This window comes from Xyrauchen texanus, chromosome 13, assembly GCF_025860055.1.
Source record: "Xyrauchen texanus isolate HMW12.3.18 chromosome 13, RBS_HiC_50CHRs, whole genome shotgun sequence".
NCBI classification, from domain to species: Eukaryota; Metazoa; Chordata; class Actinopteri; order Cypriniformes; family Catostomidae; genus Xyrauchen; species Xyrauchen texanus.
This window is the reverse complement of record NC_068288.1, coordinates 44,344,936-44,367,884: the sequence shown is the minus strand read 5'-3', so window position 1 is coordinate 44,367,884 and position 22,949 is coordinate 44,344,936. Positions and strand designations below refer to the sequence as shown.

The 22,949-nt window shown below is 41.1% G+C and overlaps 1 protein-coding gene across 3 annotated transcripts in view; it reads right to left on the bottom strand.

Annotated features, from left to right (window-relative positions):
• Positions 1 to 22,633, bottom strand: part of LOC127654466 (synaptotagmin-2-like) — a 58,608-nt gene extending 35,975 nt beyond the window's left edge. Inside the window, exons 1-2 of one of the 3 annotated variants that reach the window (XM_052141685.1) lie at positions 22,425 to 22,633; positions 22,091 to 22,205 (exon numbers count right to left, since the gene is read on the bottom strand). The gene's annotated coding sequence lies outside the window, so the exon portion shown is untranslated. Of the gene's footprint in view, positions 1 to 9,304; positions 9,325 to 22,090 lie in introns of those variants that run through there. The other 2 variants (XM_052141687.1, XM_052141686.1) reach the window with 2 other exon arrangements.
• Positions 22,634 to 22,949: the final 316 nt, after the last annotated feature.

The window sequence follows — 22,949 nt, the reverse complement described above, 5'->3', positions numbered from 1 at the left end:
TGTCACATTTCGTATCGGCTCGGCCCGCTTGGAAGATCTACCTAGGTGGTACTAAAAAAATCATCAGGTACCAGGTACTATCTGCAGTGGAAAAGCCCCATTAGTTTTTAATTAGTATGGGTGCAATTAGTATCCACCATTATTTTCACCAGAGTTGAGCCTCTATTTGCACAGGGGTGTAAATAGCATATACCGTTATTTGCACCAGGCTTGCAAATAGTATCTGCCTATTTTTAAACCTTTAAATTATTTTTAAAGGAGTGTTCCCATTTAATACAAGTTAAGCTTAATCGACAGCATTTGTGGCATAATGCTGATTACCACAAAATGTATTTTGACTTGTTCTTCCTTTTCTTTAGAAAAAACTAAAAAAAAGGTTGCAGTGACAAAAAGAATGTGACTTTTACTTCTGGAACCAGACTGTTGCACTCAATTGCTATTTTCAAACTGATTCCAGAAAACTCTGCCGTCTCCCATTGGTTGAACAAACAGATAGTCCCGCCTCAAACTCACTCTATTGGTCGAGCCAATGTTGCTGTGTCTTGCTGGACGAGTCGCACAAACAAACATTGGTCAGAACAACATGAGGGTATATATTTGTAATCATCTTATTGAAATCAGGTTGAATTCAAATTCAGAAATTACACTGAAGTTAAAAAGGCTTCCTCAAATCAATTGTAATGGTTCACAACATTGGAAGAGTCAAGGAATGTTTTAGATGCAATTTGGCCCACGTTTTATTCTCTCTCTCTCTTTCTGCCTCACTCGGCTTGTGCAAGTAATGCTGCAATGCAGGGGTTTAACTGGAAATATAAAGCTAGAGGGCGCATCAAGCGGAGTAATTCCCTCTCTCTCTCTCTCTCTCTCTCTCTCTCTCACACACACACATGCATGCACAGTTCATTAACACACAGTTGGCTAGATAAGCAGTAGTCTGTCAGATGTGGCATCATGCAATCCATGTTGGATGTGGGAAATTCCTTCTTGATATCTCCGACTTCTAACTGAATGGGCATTTTGATCTTTATGTTGGGCAACTTTCTTGGGGGGGGGGGGGTGAACAATCCCCCAACCCCCCTAGAGCCGGCCATGCTTATTATTATTTATCATTTTTACACATTGGTCTTTGCAAAAGTGAGCTTAACGGGTTCTTTTTATGTAATGTAGGAACTTTGACTCATTTATGCATTTTTGCATAAACTTTATACCGGCTGCTAAACACCTTTGACTGCCATTGGTCAACGTCAACAGTTGGTGTGCTGGCGATATACCTACTTTGAGGCTGACAGCTAATTCCCGTTCAGTAAGTTAAGAACAGTCAACATGAACATACCAGTGTGTACAGTTATAAGGGAGCTAGTGCAAACGTACCTACGGTACATCTGTACTGTTGTTCACGTAGAGACATTTTCCAAGAACATGCCATGTGATTTCTTTGTTAAAAAAAAGTAATCTACTTAAGTGGCCATTCGCTCTGTGCCATCCACAGCCGTAGCCGTTTACACATCTGCCTAAAGTGAGATATTCCTATCATTATTAATATTTCTGTATTCTGCCCTTAAACACTCTTTTATACACCCATCTTTGAAGTAGTATCAGCGTTATCATAAATTACAATAACACAGTGTAATCGGTGCATATATTAAGAAGGGAGCTAGTGCAACCGTACCTACTATATGGCTGCATAGCATGTTAGCACATTAGCGCCATGAATGCAAAAGTTAACATTACAAATGACACATTATCTAGTGCATATACAGGTATATTACTTCAAATCATCGAGTGGTTAAAACAGCTTCTTTTACTGATCTTGTGTGAATTCTACTCATAGAATGATCATTGAAAACACATTTGAATGTCATATTAGTTGATGTTTTACATGTAGTCTTGAGCATCTTCATTTAAAAACTATATTTTTTTATCCCCTTTTCTCCCAATTTGGAATGCCCAATTCCCACTACTTAGTAGGTCCTCGTGGTGGCGTGGTTACTCGCCTCAATCCGGGTGGTGGAGGACGAGTCTCATTTGCCTCCGCTTCTGAGACCATCAATCCAAGCATCTTATCACATGGCTTGTTGTGCATGACACCACGGAGACTCCCAGCATATGGAGGCTCATGCTACTGTCTGCGATCCTTACACAACTTCCCATGCACCCCATTGAGAGCGAGAACCACTAATCGCAACCACAAGGAGGTTACCCCATGTGACTCTACCCTCCCTAGCAACCGGGCCAATTTGGTTGCTTAGGAGACCTGGCTGGAGTCACTCAGCACACCCTGGATTACAACTCACGACTCTAGGTGTGGTATTCAGCGTCAGTACTTGCTGAGCTACCCAGGCCTCCAATAAGCATCGTCATATTTAAATATTCCTCTAAATGCCTCCCCCAGTGGTGTGGCCGGTGTCTGAATGTTTGCAAGCAGTATGTCATTGCTCAGCTGTTTCAAACATATTTTTTACCTCTGAACAAAGAACTTCTCCATAAGGGTCCTGTAGGCTTAACTGTTTCATACTACATGGAATTATTCACTGTTTTTCGGGTGATGGAAGAGGCACTTCAAATGCACAAGATGTGTTGCCGCTAGCTTTAAAACATTAGCCAAATTCAGTTCAACGCCTACTGTATATCTCAAACAACGTACATATTCACACAGTATGGGCTAATGGCAAAGAATTGAACTCCCATTTGCAAGGTGCTGTCTTAATAGACGTTTCGCTAGTTAACACATTCATCATTGATTGCAATTGTTTTGTCCAGGTAACTCTGCCCCTTTCCCTACATTGTGCAAGCCGCAACTATTGAGTGCATGAAGTGTCTGACATTCCACCCTCTGTTTTTCGGTTGAAGAAGTACTTTTCCTTTTTGGTGTATTTTCAATGAACTTACACTACAGTTTGCTGTATAGTGCAGAAGCGTGGAAATTGGGCCACATCTAATATTTATCATTCAGCACAAGTGTCCTGTTTGAAGGTCCGACTTCAAGTGGTGTTCTACTGCACTATTCCAAGTTGAAAGTTGGAAATTCAGATTTTCTGAATGGAATGGAACGCAGAAAACCCTCAACAGTGGTGTTCTCACAACTGCAGCGTGGTTACTACAAACTCAAACACAGAAATGCTACACTCTGCAAGGTAATTTCTTACATGATATGCATTCATAATTTATATATACATTTAACATTTGTATTACTACATTTACAAGCTTGAGTGTTGAAATTGAGCTGTAGTAAAAATACTCGGGGACGATAAGAGGAAAAAAATATGGCTTCGTGTAAAAGTATGCATCATTCTGTCGGGGGTTTTGTATAGATTTATAGAATTATAGGTGCATTTTATGATGTAACAGTGCAGTTGTGGATGAACTGCTCTTAAATTAAAGTCCCCATAAAGTGGCTTGGCGAACACCATTTTCTGTCCTGTGCTGACATTTTTATTACTGAAACACAAAGTTGGGTTGGGGTATCAAAGTGGTTGTCTATTTATTCTTTAATACCAATAATGTTTTTTTATAATCACAAAAATAAACCACGATTTGCTACTTGTTATTGCTAGTCAGAATTGGGTGATATTAGAGGGAGGGGCATTCTCATTCTAGAGAGCATTTGATTTAACAAAATGAGTGAGTGCAGCATGAGTCATCAATATTTTTAGTCCGTATTCCCAGAAAAGAGAGACTGTGAATTTTAAATGTGAACTTTAAAAGAGTTCACAATAAAATCTTCAAAATAGCAGTAGCTAATTGCTTTTATAAAACGATGGCAACAACATTATGATAAAACACGAATGTTTGATAAACATGTATTATTAAAGTTCACACTTATCCACCTTTTTCCTGGGGGTCTTACTGGGGAAACGAATGTGGGTGCTACTTCCGCCTGATAGCGTTGGCTAGCTTCGGCTACAGTCATTTGAGACTCGGTTTACACCTGGTATTAAGATGCTGTAGCAGTATAAGGCATGGAGGAGGCGGGAACCAGCTTAACAGTAAATGTAAGTTTAATGTCAAAACTTAAAACAACATAAAACACAGACACACATGCAACGCGGCCACAACGCCAAGTTCTCTCGAACTGGCATCTCTGGTTCCCCTTTATCTCTCTCTCCTGCTGATCTGGACCATCACGGCCCGGCCACGCCCTTCTCGTCACACTCCTCCCCCGCCCGATTCAGGCCGGGGTGCCACCAGTCTGACTAACTACCATCTCTGGAGGGGAGACGCTGCCCTTCCGGCCGTTCTGTCAGCAGGTGGTCCACCCTGCCTCCTGTGAACCTGGGGGAAGACGAGGGGAGGTGTGGGGAGATGGAAAGGGTGAGCGGAGACACCCTTGAGAGAGAGAGAGGAGAGAGAGAGAGAACTTGCTTGCCGGCTCCCAGACACGCTGTCACCCGGTCCTCAACCGCTCCTCCACCCTCTGGCGGACACCAGCTCGCTCCTCCTTTGGCGCACGGTAGCGAGTCCTCCAGTCCCTGTCGGACGGAACCGGCTCCTCCCCTTCTTCGGCAGATGGCAATGGTTCCTCCAGCACTCGGCGGCCGGCAGCGACCCCTCCTCCCCTGGCGGATGGCAGCGGCGAGGACTCCGAGACAGCGCATCCCTCCTCCCACCTGTGTTTCGGCACCACTGTAACAGTATAAGGATGGCCAAGGAGGAGGCAGGAACCGGCTGAACAGTAAATGTATGTTTAATGTCAAAACTCAAAACAACATAAAACAAACACTGACACACATGCAACGCGGCCACGTGTGTGTCTCTCTCTCTCGATCTGGTGTCTCCGGCTCCCCTTTATCTCGCTCGCACGCTGATCAGCTTATTTAGCCCTCCTCGTCATAGATGCGTTTTTGGGGATTTGATTATAAGTGTTCATCGCGTTTGTCATGCAGTTACTCACAGATATACATTATGTTTAAGGTAAGTGGTGGCTCAGCGTTTAAGGCTCTGGGTTACTGACCGAAAGGTCAGGGGTTCAAGCCCCAGCAAAGCCAAGATACCACTGTTGGGCCCTTGAGCAAGGCCCTTGACCCTATCTGCTCCATGGCTGACCCTGTGCTCTGACCCGAGCTTAGTTGGGATATGCGAAAACAACCGCATTTAATTTCATTAATAAAGTTGAATCTTAATCTTAATGTTTACTTCTTAACGGAAGTAACACCCATATTTCATGCAAACCATCCAAGACCTATAAAAAAGGTGGATACGTTATGGTTTGATAACACATTGTTCGCTCTTGTCATCCTCACTACAATGGTGTTTTCCTCCACCAAAAAATGGAGCATTTCGAAAATGCTCTCCATTAGCACATACATTGGAAAACGATGATGTTAGAAAACTGAACACCGTGTTTTATAAACGAAAATGGATTAGTGTCGGTAAAGGCTGTTTACGGTTGCCAAGCAACATACCAACTTTAAGCATTCAGGTCTGATCACACTACACATTATTCCCTACCATTCAAATGCATCCGAATGCGGGAGACCAGAAGCGAAAGTGGTTCGGCTGTGGACGTGCGAATCACTTTAATAAAGATGCATGACCAATAGATCACACGCTGACCTCTTGGCTCAATACAAGGATACACATTTCAAAGCTGCTTGTTTTATTGTTGCAGGAAACTGAGTAGACAATATATTTAAACACTTTGAATAGAATATTATTTGTTATTTGTGATGTATTATTTACTATAAGCAGAAGCCCTCCCATGTGACATCATATCCTAGTCTGTTACGTTGTCTAAAAAAATTTGCATGCACAAAGACTAGTGTGACGGCCCCGTTAATGTAGAATGTGCAGTCACAGCAGCTCATTCAATCAGAATTTGACTATTAGTTTTACAGTTGAATGCTTCTTAATTTCTTAATGGAGACGAAAACCCAACAGTTTCATGTCAGAAGGCAAAATTTACGATGCATTTGTTGAAAGTTATGGGGTCATTGCGAGCTATTTTTCCTCTTATCACCACCATTGCTTCTGTCAGTTCTGATGTCTCAGATAGCTCAAACCGACTGCAGCAGAGGCAATCTGAACTCACTGCTGTATTTCCAAACACACTGCAGTGGCACAATAAAACCTGATATCACAATGCCCTTGTCAGAATTTTGCCACGTTGGTGTAAAAGTCAAAATGGCACAGTTCATTCTGAAGGATGGACGTGGGCAGATAGAAATTTTGAGTTGCTATCGGAGTTGATTATGGCCTCTGCAGAGATTTTTAGATTAGATACATACTGTATAAATAATGCTGGTGAAGGAAAAAGCACAAATGCACAAAGTTAAATCAGGTTGGGTTAAAAATTAAAAATCTGATTTAGGGTGGCAAATGGAAATGGAAAACTTTCAGAAATGTAAGCGCAGCGTAGTTCTAGCGGGAAGACTAGCAGCTGTACATCATCGCACCATTAGCTGGGTGATCACATTGCTGTTTCAGTGCGCTAAGACAGCAACCTCCACCACCCCACCACCACTGGTTGAGTCTCGTCCTGTATGGGAGTAGGATCCTCACCCCTGCCTCCTATCTCCGGCAGGATATGACGGTTCTGAGTACAACTTCCTACACCAAGAGAGACATTACTTTGCTGTTTTATATTCATCAAATAAATGTCATCTTAAATTTCACTCATGTCTGCGAGTCTTCCTGAAAATAAATAATATTTCAGCTCTGTTGGTCCATACAATGCAAGTGAATGATGGCCAGAAATCTCAAGGTCCAAATATCACATAAAGGCTGCATAATAGTAACCCATATGACTCCAGTGGTTAAATCCATGTCTTCTAAAGCGATCCAATCAGTTTTGGGTGAGAACAGACCAAAATGTAATTAACTTTTCACTATTAATCTTGACAGTAGTCTCCTTGGTGATTGTGAATCAAGCTCGATTACACTTCATAATCGTGCCAAGTTACATTTTTGTTTGTGCTCATCCAAACTGACTGGATCGCTTCAGAAGACATTGATAAATCCACTGGAGTCTTATGGATTACTTTTATGCTGCCTATATGTGATATTTCGACCTTCAGATTTCCAGCCACCATTCGCTTGCATTGTATGTATATTTTTATAACTGGGAAATAAGACAAACGTACTCAAGGGCAGTACCAACTGTTCCCTCTCATCCTGCCCCAAACTGACACCATTAGTTGAGGCAGAAGTTAACATGTTGGCCACTCAAAAAGATTAATGCTTTAAAAGCACCACAGAGCCACAGTTTTTACACTCTGCAGGAAGTCAGCCTACAAATTGCTTATTTATAGTTGTCTCTAATTAACTGGGATAGAAGAAAAAATTACACACAGCACTTTTATAGCTAAAAGCATGAAGTATATCTGTTTACGAACAGGAAACCCAAAAGACACAAGGGACTCTTCAAGCGTTCACCACACACTGTGAACAAGTGAGTCAGCAGGCCTTTAGTAAAGCTGTACGTGCAAATTAGTTGCAGTACCACAAAGAAAATACACTCAATTTTGGCGAAATGCTCTTTAATGGCTTGTTTGGGAGCTACATTCAGATCAAGCTGATTTGAGCGCGAGCGAGCACCTGCGGGGGGAGTCACTGTGAGGGAGCGGGTCTCTTTATTGAGGCTGTTCTCTCCTCCGCAGTGCCTCTCTCTCCCCCGCGAAGGTCGAACAAATTAGGCCAGTCAGAAACTCTGGCCCAAATCCACAATCTCTGTACACGGCCCTCTGAGTGTGCTTTAAACGGGTCATAGCATGATGAATCAAATATCGTTGATCTTTTGAGATAAAAGACATAAATTCTTCCTCCAAAATGAGAGTTTTGTTGCTTGAAGACCATATCTGTTGGGTTTGAGATCATCTGTACACTAGTGCACTACTAAACTGTTGACAAACTTGACTTTTAGCAGGTTTAAAATTCTTTCTCCTCTGAGAAAACGGATTGAAAATACGAACCTGGTCTCATAGAATGACGTTACTATAGCTACAGTACTGTGCAAAAGTGTTTCACAAAATCATTTGTCTTAAGATGGTTATTTATATCTTCAGCTTTAGTGTGTCAATAGGAAATATAAATGTTAGACTCCCAAACATTCATTTTGCAAATATAAAAGAACAGAGAAGAAGAACAGTGAACCCTGCAACAGATGGCATTGCCCCTACAGAGGCCCCCACTAAACATCAAGTCAGTCTGGGATTACACGAAGAAATTGAGGCAGCCAAGACGCTTGGAACATCCTATCCGCCAACAATCAAGTAAAACTGTGTCCAGGGGTACCAATGAAAATTGGTGCTGTTTTATAGGCATAGGTGGTATCACCGAATATTGATCTAGCTTGTTTTATGTTTATTGCACCTTGTTTGATGTTAATTGATCTATGAAAACTATATATGTCATTATTTTTGAAGACATCCTCTTATGCAACAGTTTTCACAAGTGCCTAAAACCTTTGCACAGTACTGTACGTTTAAATGAACCCGTCGTTGTCCATGTTTCCTGTTCTTTTCAACAACAAAGCACTTGAAGACCACGTACTCGTAATTACCACTTCAGAAGTGGGAAGTAGGATAATTCCGATAGCACATGAGGGCAGCATAAATGTAGTTTTTCAATGTAAGCATGTGCCAGATGGACATTTTCTCAGGATCTCGCATAGCAGCGCAACGTTTTTTCAAATGCAATGTCCAGTTAAAAATGACTTTTCTTTAAAAAATGCATCTGGAGCGACATCATCGCAAGGGAAGTTGGCATGCTATTTCCGAGAGTTGCAAGGATCGGTCACATTGTGCCGACTCCGCGACAAGCGGCATCTCCTATCAGACATTTTTGCATCGGCTCCTGGGTGTGTACCTTACCCTGTGGCGCGACTGGTAGCGTGTTGCTTCAGCAGTGCGGGAGACCTGGGTTCAGATCCCGTGTTGAAACAAGGAAGTGATTGCATTTGCATAATCACTGACAAGTGCGATTCTGAGGTTGCATGTTTTCCTCTACATTAGATTTGTACTCCACTGATGGTTAGGTTTAGGTTTAGGGGGTACAATTGATAAGATATGCACTCCTCTTGACTGTATTACATCCTTTACATCTGAAAACAAAGAGTTTTGAAAATGGAGCTCACTCACGCCTATACACTCAACAACACTTACCACTTTGGCCACTGGGGGCAGTGTTTTGCATTTCAGCATTTTTACTGTTTCCAGTTTTGAGACACCTCTGCTTTGTTCTATTGGTTGCACTCTGTCTAGCTGATTTTTAGTGGATGAATGCATTCAGAGTGAAAGGCCCCTTACTCATTTCACACTTTAAAGGGATTGTTCACCCAAATACTTTAATTCTATTATTGTTTACTCACCCTCATGCCATCACCGATGTGTGTGACTTTCTTTCTTCTGCTGAACACAAACAAAGATTTTTAGAAGGATATTTCACCTCTGAAGGTCCATACAATGCAAGTGAATGGTGATTAGACCTTTGTAGCTCCAAAAATGACATAACAGAATCACAGAATCATGGGGCAGTGGTGGCTCAGTGGTTGAGGCTCAGGGTTACTGACCAGAAGATCGGGGGTTCAAGCCCCAGCACCACCAAGATGCCACTGTTGGGCCCTTGAGCAAGGCACTTAACTCCAGGTTGCTCTGGGGGGATTGTCCCTGTAATAAGTGCACTGTAAGTCCCTTTGGATAAAAGCGTCTGCCAAATGCATAAATGTAGAAGTAATCCATACAACTCCAGTGTTTTAATCCATCAGAAGCGATATGATAGGTGTGGGTGAGAAAGTCCTTTTTTTACCTTAAATATACACTTTCACATCTGAAAGTGAATGATAAAGTGGCGATTTAGAGCTAAATTTCCCCTGCCCCAAAACCAGACACGAGGATCCAAACGAGCCAATTCTAGGCCAGTTTGAGCGACTACCCCAGAAAATCTCCGACCCAAAGAGAAACAAGTGCAGTGACTAATCACCTGGCATTTGTGCACTCTCTGTTCAGCTCAAATAAACCTGCATTAGATCATATCCAGATCCATTCCATTTGTACACAACAAATCGCACAGAAGTACTTTTATGTTGCTGCTTTGATTCGGAAAATTCCTTCTATGTCTGTTTCATTTCATTTAGGTTTGCCAGTTTGTGTACAGGATGACTCAAGAGGAAACTTTCATTGCTCTAATGTTGCTCTTTCACAGCTCAGGAGACGTGAAGTTTTCGGTTATATAAAGATTGCCTCTGATGTTTCTCTTAAAACTCTTTAGAAGAAACCAAAGTAGACAGAAATGAGTATAGCGCAATACAATTATCGTGTTTAGCATTGCTCAGATCACTTGGTTTTGGAAGAAGACGATACATTTCTGAGTTTTGAGACCTCTGATTTTCGACTGCAGACTTTGGTATCTTGGCAAATCTGAGCACAGTTTCAGACATTGTTGGGATCTCTTCTGAAACTCTAGAGGACACACGAGTGAGGTCTTTTTCAAACTAGACACATCTGAGAAGCAGGAGACCCAAGCAAATGTCTCCATCAGTTAGTTTAAAAATGATGTGTGTGAGGAATCAATTCAACCTATAAATCTATAGCTCTTGTGAAACTCAAATGCGATGTAAACCATTGCCAGAATCAAATCTAAACAACTAAAACTAAGCTTTTTAAAAAGCCAACCACTTACCATTATGACATAAAAACTAAAACTGCTATTGGGTCAACTAAGAAGGGTCAAACTCATTCTATAGGCCCCTAGTGACAGAGTGCCAGTAGGGGGAAGCAGAGCAGTATAATTGATTCTCTTTCTTTTTCTATTCAATGTTCTGACTGGTAATTTGATCATGGAAGCAGAATGCATCATCGATCATTCATTAATGAGCCAACGTAAGAGTGATCGCTGAATCTAAATGCAATGCCAAACATGTGTGCAGTAGACTAAACTTCTAACACACAAACACAATAACAAACTTGTGCTTGTGCAATTATAAAGTACTATCTTATATCATAATCCCTTGTGCTGAATTATGCATAAAGCTGCGGTAGGAAATTAGAATAACAAAGTGGTTTTAATTAAGTATGGTATATTGTTTATCTCAGGTTGAGACCCTCACTTATCATGAAAACAGCTCTAGCTTTACGCCTGATGTGAACTTCATCATGTTGCGTAACTGAAGTTATCAAAGTGATCAATCACAAAGAAATAAATACCAAAATGCACCATGGTATTATCATGGTTTTTGGACATGTACTTAGTATCATGGTATTCTTTGAAGATCCATAGTACCATAATAGGGGGGACTCTTACAAAACGTGTGAAGAACATGTCGAATTGTGGGAGTTTAGTATGTTTTTTTAAGCCATTTGAGTTACAGGGACACAAAAGGGTGTTATAAACCACATTTATAGCATAATACCCTCATAATTACTAGTGTGTAACCTAAAAACAAAACCCAAGTTACACACACACACTCACACACAAATGCTGTTCAGCAACATACACTTCAGCCCAGTTTGTCTTTGTCAGAGTTGGCAGTGAGGTGTGGAAGAGCTGTCTGAGCAGTATTTCTGTGTGTGTGTGTGTGTGTGTGTGTGTGTGTGTGTGTGTGTGTGTGTGTGTGTGTGTGTGTGTGTGTGTTGGATGGTGGACACACTGCACCAGTGCTCATGCTCTGTGAGCCTGTACTAGCCTGAGGCGCTGTGGCTCTCAGTCATCCACCTAGCCATTTGCTAACATTCAGACCACATTTACAGCTCCACTGTTGCACCTGACTGGTTACTGCTGCTAAATTATGTTTTTCCAATGAAGAATACTGACTTTTATATGAATAAATACATAATTTGAACCACACTCAAGCATACAAAAGACAGGACATTAGCATAAATCTCCTTGCTAACTGCTACCAGTGTCTGTAGTGATTTAAAAAACATCAGAATCTTTGACAAAACTCATATACTAAGACAGAAACATTGCTCTCGATCAGTTTGACCATCATGACGGCACTGACATCATCAAGAAGAGACTTTTAGCCAATAAGAGTCAAGAAAACAGAGCTGCGACTAGCGGCTATCCTTAAGCGTATCCACAGAATACTGATGGTTTTCAAATAACATTAATGAATTGGCATAAACTTTTCATGCATACACTGTTTTGACAGCACTGGAACGTCAGTAGGGGTGCTGCAGCCCCCTCAGCACCCCTACTTCCTGCGGCTATGAATTAAAATGCTTTGCAATGTCAGTTCATTCCAGCACATGCACATATGAAAGAATAATATCCATTACATTTTTACCACTTTACATGTACATTTTACTGCCAACCACACAGTTGTTCATGGAAATCTCCAGTTTATTCCTATGGGACGTTCTGTGAAGCTTAGGCCTATCTGAGCAAGAAAACTGTAACCAAGGGGGATAGTGCCTAGCAAAGGGTCCATTTTGGAGAATGGTAAAATTGCTTTCTTGCTCTTGAACTCCCACATACACAACTTTCACATCTGATTTTGTCAGCACGTTGTAACTTCTCTTGATTTATGCCTGAGGGCATAAATCGACCCACCCTGCACCTTTGTTGTCCTTACTAAATATTGTGTTGTACTGGTGCTGTCATGAACATATCAAAACTGCAGAGCGGCTCTACAGTGTGCAAACAAATCTCGTTTATTTGCACCAAAGTGGTAGCTAATATGCAACAACCCAAACAATTTGGCACACACTTATTTCCTAAGTTTGCAGCTCTTCGCCAGAAACTTCGTCAAAACTTTGACAACAATGTACAATTTGCCACTGTTACCAAACACTTCTTTGGCAAACCTGTGGTAACTAGGGATGGCGAATAATCGACCAGTTGTCCAACAAATGGTAAATGGTCTGCACTTATATAGCACCTTTTTAACCTTAACGGTATTCAAAGCGCTTTACACTGTGACACATTCACCCATTCACACACACATTCAGTACACCAATGGCGGCAGAGCTGCTCATGCAAGGTGCTAGTCTGCCTTTGGGAGCAACTTGGGGTTCAGTGTCTTGCCCAAGGACACTTCGGCATGTGGAGCCACCAATCCTGCGATTAGTGGCCGACCCGATCTGCCAACTGAGCCACAGCCGCCCCATACTGTCAAGTCAATTAGTGTTGTTGATTAATAACATTAATATTTCTCGTGCTGGCAGTTTTAAAGTGAGATGCCATTCTCTATTTAATTGGGGAGTGTTTTTGCGTGATTATAGCTCGCTGTGCTTAAAAGTGAATCATATTTAGCACATTAAAACCTTTTGAAAGAAATGTAATCTCTTTTATGCTTTAAGTTTAGTCCATCTATGCACCGCTGATGTTTCAGCCATCAAAGCACCACATCAACGATTACTATCAGATGTTAAATCCACTGCTGTGAGTAATGTTCCTGTATTTTTAGATGTGGAGCTGCATCATTATCTTGCAGTTCTGCACTTTTGAATGCGCAACAAGGATCGCCGTTAGTCTTTCCAAGTGCTCCGGTTACATTGAAGCGTGTCATTCTTCGTTCAGGATGTGGTTTTTGTGCCACTCTGTTCTGGAGCCTTTATTATTTCTTCTCTTACTTTGATAGTAACTATACAATTATTATTTTATTGCACAAAACTAAGCCTATATTTTTATTTAGTGTCCATTAGTCTGTAAATACCTCTGATAGGCATTTGTTCGGGGTCTCGTGAACATAACAGAGCCTAACTATGCATTATTCTCAGTGTTGGGGAGTAGCTAACAACATGTAGCGACGCTACTAACTTAACAACATTTTTCAGTAGCTTGACAGTAGCTCAGCTGCTTTTAAAACAGAGTAGCTTTTCCAGTAGCGAACAACTTTTTCCAACAAGGTGTAGCGTGACCATACTCTACATCAAGTTGGTCAGATTATAATTAAAAGCCTTCCTTATTGCGTCAAATAATAATTATCCGGCAAAACGTCCGACGGTCTGGCAGCATATTTCTGTCTGCTGATCAGAATCAGGCAGCGTCGTCTTCTTTTGTAATGGCAGATCACAAACAAAAATAGTGAATAACCGCCATCTACCGAGAGCATATTACAGCTCACTTGGATAAGAAGAGATTGTCTGTTGGTCATGTAAATCGAGCAACTACAGTTTGTTTACCTTTTAACAAAGACGTACAGGGGCGTGCTCTGCCAGTAGGTCATCCCCGTCTACCGTGATGACGGAGAGGACAAGGGAATGGAGACAAAAAAGAAATGTGGCACCTACATGCCGTAACGGTGATCGTGCCAAATTAACAAAAACATTTTAAAAAGAGAGGGAAAGGCCAACACAGAGCGGCAGTGGGAGTGAGAGAGAGAGAAAATAACACTCATTCGCCGGTTCTCCGATATGCCGTAGCTTGGTCCTCAGCCAATCCTTCACCCTCTAATGGACGACAGCCGTGCCGTCCCTCCTAGTTCCCGGATTACAGCACCAGTGTAAAGGGGTTAAAAGGAAAGGAAGAGGCGAGAACCGGCTTGACGATATAAATAATATTTTAATGAAGAACTTAAAAAAAAGACAAACACACAAAGGTGTCGGACAGCTGTCCGTAAATCTCTCTCTCTGTCCCACTGCAGTCTCAAGTCGGCCTTTATCCCTCTCTGAGGCTTGATTAGCCTGATTAGTAGGATCACGACCCGGCCCCGCCCTCTGCCCTGTCACAAGCCTATTTACCTTTAATATATTAAATAAAATAATTCAGAAAGTTATTAATGCCTTTTGAAGGATTTTTATTTCTGTTCTAATCATGTTTATTTCTCTTCTCATCATATGGCCGTTATTGGGAGCAGCGAGTGAATTATTATTATAATATTTATAAATATACAGTATATATTATTATAATAATTACTATCATGCAGAACTATTTGATTTCTCCATTACTTAGCATTTAATTAACTATTATTTTCATGGCAAATAAATAACATGATTGGTAAAGGAAATCATTTATGGCACGTATTATTATGCAACAATCTAGGATGACCATCCGTCCACTTTTCTGGACCTGAACAAAGCGAACAAATATTTGCAGAGCAGCCTCTGTATGTGACCAGTCAGACAATACAATGAGCATGAACCCAGGTGAGGGGAGAAACAAGCCCTGAGTCTTTATTCACAAATTATCCACTCTAAATATTACGTGACAAGAACAAAAAAATGCCAGCCCAAGGAGAGTTTGGAAGTAGACTACACCTGGCCACACGCAGCAGGACTGAAAAGTGTGAAGTATAGTATAAAAATGATTTTTTTAATGGCATCTTTTATTTTAATACTTTTATTATATACTGTTGTATTTTATTTGATAGCCATTATTAACTGTATTAATGTTACTATTCATTAGATGTATTAAATACATGTAATATATTGAATTAAACACATTAAATGTATTAAATTAATAAATGTTATTAGAGTACATTTTTTTATTAATATTATTGGTTTCATAGTAACATAAATAAAATACCTCATTAAGTAGCTTAAATGTAGCTAGCTACTATTTGATAGTTACTTGTAGTGTAGCTAACTACTTTTTCAAAAGTAGCTTGACTGTAGCTTAACTGTTTACAATTATGAGTAGCTTGTAGCTTGTCAAACGACAGTTTTAAAGTAGCTTCCCCAAAACTGATTATTATCCATAACATCGACTAGTCGAGCAAACAACCGAGCAACTGGTTGATTATGAAAATTGGTCGTTTTGCACATCCCCAGTGGAAACGATGAAGAGTTTAGTGCAAAGCTTATTCGCATTTAAAATAGTTATTGTTAAATTAATGGCATATTTGCCACAAGTTTCTTCTTTTTTAATAAAAAAAAAAAAAGTTACATTTAGTAGATTTTTGTAATGAATACAGTGACTTTCAGAGGCATTAAAAACATAGATAAGATTAAATACTGCAGATCAAATATAAAAATATATATATTTTTAAATCTTGTTATAAGAAACCAAATAAAAAAAATGTAGTTAAAGCTGAAGTTTGTCTTGTTTGTAAAATAAAACAATATTTTTGCAGTGTAAATCTCATCGGATACTAACAAAATAAAAGCTACTGGGGCTATTGAAACAAATACAGCATGCCAAAATAAAGCCCTCTGTCAGGGCGTAGAAGTGTGTAAAGGGTGCGAGGATGTGTAATTATTAACCAGTTACATGTCCAAAAGAATCATACAGGCATATCGAATCAAGTTACTAGTATTGCAGATAGTTCAGAAAGGACCTACATACAGTATACAGTATTTTTTCACTATAAACCATAGATATCCAGTAAGTTACAGTAACTTTGATTAACATTATATAATGCTGAAATCTTTCAGTGCTGCCCATATCCACCACTGAAACATGCATGCACAAAATAACCCAGAAGCGCGGTTGCCTACGGTGTGATGGTATTTTAACACCGAAAAAGTTACACACTTTAAGGTAGCAGTCTTGCTACTTTTAGATAGCTACCCCACATAACCCCTTTAATTTCCACCCTGCTGCACTATCATTGGTTCTGAGAAACAGTAAATTCTACTACTGAAACGTGATCTTAATGTACATGGGTTGGCTGCATTCTGGCTGTCACGAAACACTGCAATGACAATGCAATCCATTAGGAAACAAAACAAACCCAAACCAGAGTGCATTTCTTTTGTCATTATGAATAAACACACCGTATGTAGTGAGCAGGACAATGGACACGGCTAAGCTCTTGAATCGAGAAAGGGAAACAAGGAACTGGTATTCTGCATTGCTCATGCTGAGCACTCAGAGTTTATGAAGCTGTTACATCTGGAGTGATTGATGTGACAGCAGAGATGTTGTTTAATCAAAGCTGCGTTGGAGTTAGGGGAGAAGGTATGGGATGAGAGATGAAGAGCGAGGATAAAAGAGAGAGAGATGGAACATGATACTCCCGCACCTGTACTACGCAGTTTAAAATGCAGCTGCACCGAACTGTTCAAAAAGGTTTCTGTTCAAACGTTTCCAATCTAAAACACTTTGCTCATAGCAAAGCGTTATCATACAGAATCATGCACCATTAATAAAGAACCTGTGCGTTTAAGCGGTCACATAAATCCTTACTTATTACACCAAGCCCATAGTGATCTTAAATAATTGTCTATTAAAATGGATTTTTAATGGCTGATGCCAATACCAACAGCTAGAAAGCAGAGTGAACAATTATACGGGCTCTGAAATACTTGATTCTGATTGGCCAATGGCGCCATCTAGCTGTCTGATATCTCTGAGTAACAACTGATCCGGGGATTAAAATGTATCAGACCAGTCATCCGGGTATTGCGAGTCCTCTTTCCCACTTCTCGGATCACTGTGTGATATCTTAAAGTAAGCTAATATAATATAATATAATATAATGTTATATTAATATATAATATATACAAATATAATTATTTTTCACAATATTTACTGAAACAGTCTCAGAAATGTACGCACAGCATAGTTCAAGCGGGAAGGCTAGCAGCTGTACATCATCGCACCATTACATTTACATTTACATTTATGCATTTGGCAGACGCTTTTATCCAAAGCGACTTACAGTGCACTTATTACAGGGACAATCCCCCCAGAACAACCTGGAGTTAAGTGCCTTACTCAAGGACACAGTGGTGGTGGCTGTGGGGATCGAACCAGCAACCTTCTGATTACCAGTTTACCAGTACTGTGGTTTAGACCACTACACCACCACCACTCCATTAGCTGGGTAATTCCCAGCAAATCACATGTAAGCCATTGCTTTATAAGTCTGCTCACAATCTATCACATTGCTGTTTCAGTGCGCTAACACGGCAACCTCCACCACCCCACCACCACCAGTTGAGTCCCGTCCTGCACGGGGGTAGGCTCCTCGCCCCTGCCTCCTATCTCCGGCAGGATATGAGTACTACAACTTCGGACCGCCAGACGGGGCCTACGCCAAAGAGAGACATTACATTTATGTTTTTATATTTATAAATGTCATCTTCAGTTTCACACAAGTCTGCGAGTCTTCCTGATATAATTACTTTTTATTATAGCAAGCCCATTTAGAGATCTTATTTATTTGTCGATTAATATGGATTTTTAAATGGCTGATGCCAATACTGATATCTAGAGAGCAGAGCTGACAATATCATATAATGTAATATAATACACTGCCTGGGCAAAAAAGAAGTTGCATACTCTAATATTTCATTGGACCACCCTTAGCTTTGATTACGGTGCGTATTTGTCACAGCATTGCTTCTAAAACCTTATGCAACGTCACAACATCAGCCAATAAATCTGTCTCAGACATGTGTCAGTATATACATATATTGCCTTTTAAGCTAATGGTACGTTTGTCTTTCTTAAATGGCTGAGCTTGACTGTGCAATCTGCTGTCCAATGCTGCAATACCATTTTGAAGGTAATTACTGTACATCCTGCTGTGCCTTTTATCAAATTTAAGATGTGAGGATATTAGCTTTTAAGGAAATACAACTTTTAACAATTTTATGTTTATTGGCTCTCCATGCTGATTTGAAGAAGCACTGGGAGACCCTTACACTTTATTACAGCAGGCAAAAACCATTCGATTTCATGAGCCATCAACCAAATATCAACCTTTAAAACACACGGCACTCCAGAGAGCAAGAGATATAGAGAAGAGACAGAGTTTATATGGGTTCAGATATCTTACTGGTATCACAAATGAACTGTGCAGGCCTGGCAAAGAGTATAATTTTGAACACAGCATGCACCGCAAACAAACAAACAGACTAAATTGCTTACAGGATGACAACAAAGTGGTCAAATTGGATATAACTTTACACTGGAAAAGCTAGCAATTTTACCACACTAAAATCACATTAACATGTGTAATGTTTATGTCTTGTGGCCAGGGCTGGACTGGTAATCTGGCATACCGGGCATTTTTCCGGTGGGCCGACGCACTTTGGGGCTGATCAGGGGCGGACTGGCCATTGGGAGTAACGAGCGTGCCGGTTGGCAGCAAAATGGGCCGCGATAAGCTAAAATGAGCCGCCGCGTTATGCAGAACGGACCGGGCATTTTTCCGGTGGGCCGACGCGCTTTGGGGCCGATCAGGGGCGGACTGGCCATTGGGAGTAACGAGCGTGCCGGTCGGCCGCAAAATGGGCCGCGATAAGCTAAAATGAGCCGCCGCGTTATGCAGAAAGGACCGGGCATTTTTCCGGTGGGCCGACGCACTTTGGGGCCGATCAGGGGCGGACTGGCCATTGGGAGTAACGAGCGTGCCGGTCGGCCGCAAAATGGGCAGCGATAAGCTAAAATGAGCCGCCGCGTTATGCAGAACGGACGTTATACAAGCCTTGCTTGTGGCTGTACTTTTGAAACAGTGCGTTTTGTAATGTTTTTGAATTGGCCCCATTCACTTTCCATTTGTCTTGTTTAAAAGCATGTTTAGATATTTGTACTAGAAAATAAGACAATACTGATTACCAAATGTCCCCAACCTCACATCCCCCACTGCAAAAAGAGATGTTCTTTACAACAACAGTTATGACTCCTAATACTGCGTCATTATTACCCAACACCATCCGTTACTGTATGACATAAAAAAAGGACAATGTTCTTCTTCACACATTACCAATCCCTGTATGCCACTACTGGCACAAGATTTATTACTAGAAGGGTAAACGGTGTCACTCTACTGCACAAACTCCACATATAACACACAAGAGCGCGTGTGTGTGAATGTGTCCAATGCGGCGATGCCTCCTCTGTCTCACCTCTGTTTGGAGTAGAGCGAGGTCTACTCTCCATCTAAACCAGTGCCGTTATAATGTGGAGCTCTCAAAGATTGACCCAAGCACTTAGCCGAATGGCTGCGGGCCCCGGGCACCACCCCGTCTGCATTTCTCTTTTCAATCTGACTTACAACGCACTATTCACCTGATTGCCACCGCAATCAACGTGATTACCTCTTACATTGTCTTTTCCCGTTATCAGTTCTGATGTCTTTGAGCTCAGAGACCACATTGGCATTTGTGCGGCAAAGAAGAACAAGGGTAAAACACACAATGCTTGACTTTTGTTACTGACCTCAGTGCAGTAAAAGGGACCCGTATGACCTGAAAAGATGTTTCACTACATCTAAGTTTACAATGAAAGCGAGAGGTGATCCTTCTGTCTAACATCTCCACTTGTTTTCAATGGAAGACCGTCATGAGGGTTTTGAACAACATGAGGGTGCTCTTAAAAATAAAGCTCTCTATTGGCATGTATGGGTCCATGAAGAACCATTAAAGAAAAGTATGATTTTCATAAAAATTATTTTCTAATTATGCCTCATTTTCTTTAAAAAATGGCAAAATCGAGGTTACAGTGAGACGCTTACAATGGAAGTGAATGGGGCCAATTTTTGGAGGGTTTAAAGGCAGAAATGTGAAGCTTATAATTTTATGAAAGCACTTACATTAATTCTTCTGTGTATTATTTGAGCTGTAAAGTTGCTTAAATTGTCGTTCTAGGGCTTTAGGTTTTACGGTGTTACATCGTCATGGCAACAACGTTTTAAATTGGATTAACTTTACACAGAAAAGTTTAGTAAATTATTTTATCACACTAAAATCATGTTAACACGCATATTGTTTACTTCTTGTGTCTATATTTTTAACGTTTACGGATTTGCACCATAGACTGTAAAAAAAAGATGGACGACGCCCCTTCGCTCTTTTCCATTGGTGAGAACTGAAGCCGCCAGTGTCCCGATATGGCGCTGACATCTTGGGACTTGAGTCTGCGCAGTTGCGATTTCGGGACCAGACCTGCGCAGTAGTGAGCAGGAAGTAAAGCCGCGAAATCAAGGCCCCGCCCTCACTCTCGCTGAATCAATCGCGAGCACATGCCCCTGCACTTTTGACTTTTGACTTATGACGGTGTGAAATAATTAATTATAGAAATTTAGATATTACATTTAAAGCTCCAATCTCCACAGTCCTCTGAAGATCCCGAAAAAAAGTCAGTTGATGCTTCAGTGACTACTTCTCTCAGAGAACCTGTCAATCACAGCTGTCAATCATGATGTCACAGCACCGTTTTTATAGCATCAAATAACTAAAAACAAACTTACTTTGAAAACAAACACTTGAAATTACATCAACGTGATAGAAACGACAGTAAATGACAGAAACTATCTTTGGAAAAAAGATATGTGAAGTGTAATTTAATTGTTTAGTTGGTCTCACGTCCCGTTGAATAACATGGGGAGGCGGGGTTTATGACCTATGCTAGGACCAGTCACCGGGGGGCGATCGAGACGTTTTGGCTTCACTTTTGAGGGCTTGATTTGCACCATTGACTTCCATTGTAAATGCCTCACTGTAATCCAGAGGGATGTGTCGAAATCCATTTTGTTACATTTGCTGTCGACTGAGCTTAACTAAAGGTTCTTCATAGTCCCATAATGGATCTTTTTAGACTATAAAAAGGTTCTTCTAATGCATCACTGTGAAAACCTCTTTTTGGAGTGTAATGTATATGGCAGGGTTTTCATTTTTGGGAGAACTATCTCTTTAATTCCTCCTGCCAACTAGTGCCCTTCGTGTAAAAGCAAACAAATAAGCCAGTATTTATGCTTCACTAAGTCCCGCTGGTAGCAGACTGGGCAAGTAAATCTGCGCTTATAGGCAGAACAGCTCTATCAGCAAAAAAAGATGCTCGCAATCAGCAGCTGGACGGCCAGTAACAAGCTCTCTGCTGGACGGATACCCTAAATAGTCTCTCCAATAGTACTCTGGAACTTCAATAATTCATTAGTTGCTGCCTTCTGAGAATTGTATACCATTTCAATGCAGACAAATATAGTATATACCATGAAACTTGACATAAAAAATATGGAAGTACAAAAACAAATGCAACAGAATTGTATCATAATGCATCCCTCGTATGCTATGTGACTACAAATTATGACACTCTCAAGTTGTATTCTATACGCACATTGGCCACTATTATGTAATGTGATACTGCAGCACTCTCCTGCACGTAAAAGTTGCACTCGCTGACCAAGATCTCTCCTCCGTGCTGCACTGTTTCTTCCCTAAAATTCTGTAACAAAGACTTCAAAACAACATTTAGACTCCTATCGGTGTTAAAAAGCATTGTAGAAATCACATGCCTTACCATAGAAAGGTTATACTGTACTTACCTCTGAATGGTGCGTATCCTCACTGGAGATGTACTGCACCAAGAGGAGGGTGGTGATAGTGGTGGGGAGGGGGTGGGAGGACAGAAGAACGAAACTTCGCAGGGCACTTGGAGAGCTTAGGAAAAAAGAAAAGTGACAATAATCAGGACTTTGCTTTTATCCTCTTCTGGCTTTGTTGGAGATATCAGACCCGGGCAAACACATATACACATACACACACACACACATCCCCAGATGTCTTCTTCTATGCACCCCCACGCTCACACACACATACACACACACACAATAGCTCGGATCGGGACAGATGCAGTGATGCTCTCACGCGCGTGCACACATTTCTCAGTCTCACACTCCGTTGCTCAGCACCACAGTCTCTGGTGTTTCACTGCTGTATTTCCCGGCACTGGGCTGTCATTGGTGCAGTCGTGGCTCAGTTAAAACTCCTCCCTTTTTCTATTGGGTGAAGATGGTGTTTTTTTTCATGGTACACTCTGGAAACCCATCCCACACATTCTGCTTTAAAAACCCACAGTACATGTTGGAGAATGCTGAGCTTTGAAAATCATCCAGGATGGCTAAGAGATAGAGCGATGAGAACGGGAGAGGGTAGGGGCGACAGCGAGAGAGAGAGAGAGAGAGAGAGAAAGAGAGGGGTGCAGAAATGAACCAATCAATGAGTGGCCGGGAGAAGTGTTGGATCCACTGAGGACGCGTTGTTCTAGTCTTAGGGGCCGTTCAGACTAAACGCAGCGCAACGAATAGAACAGAATGCAGGTTTCTTAAGCTGCGTTTTTAACCCTTAAAGGAATATTTCGGGTTCAATATAAGTTAACCTCAATCGACAGCATTTGTGGCATAA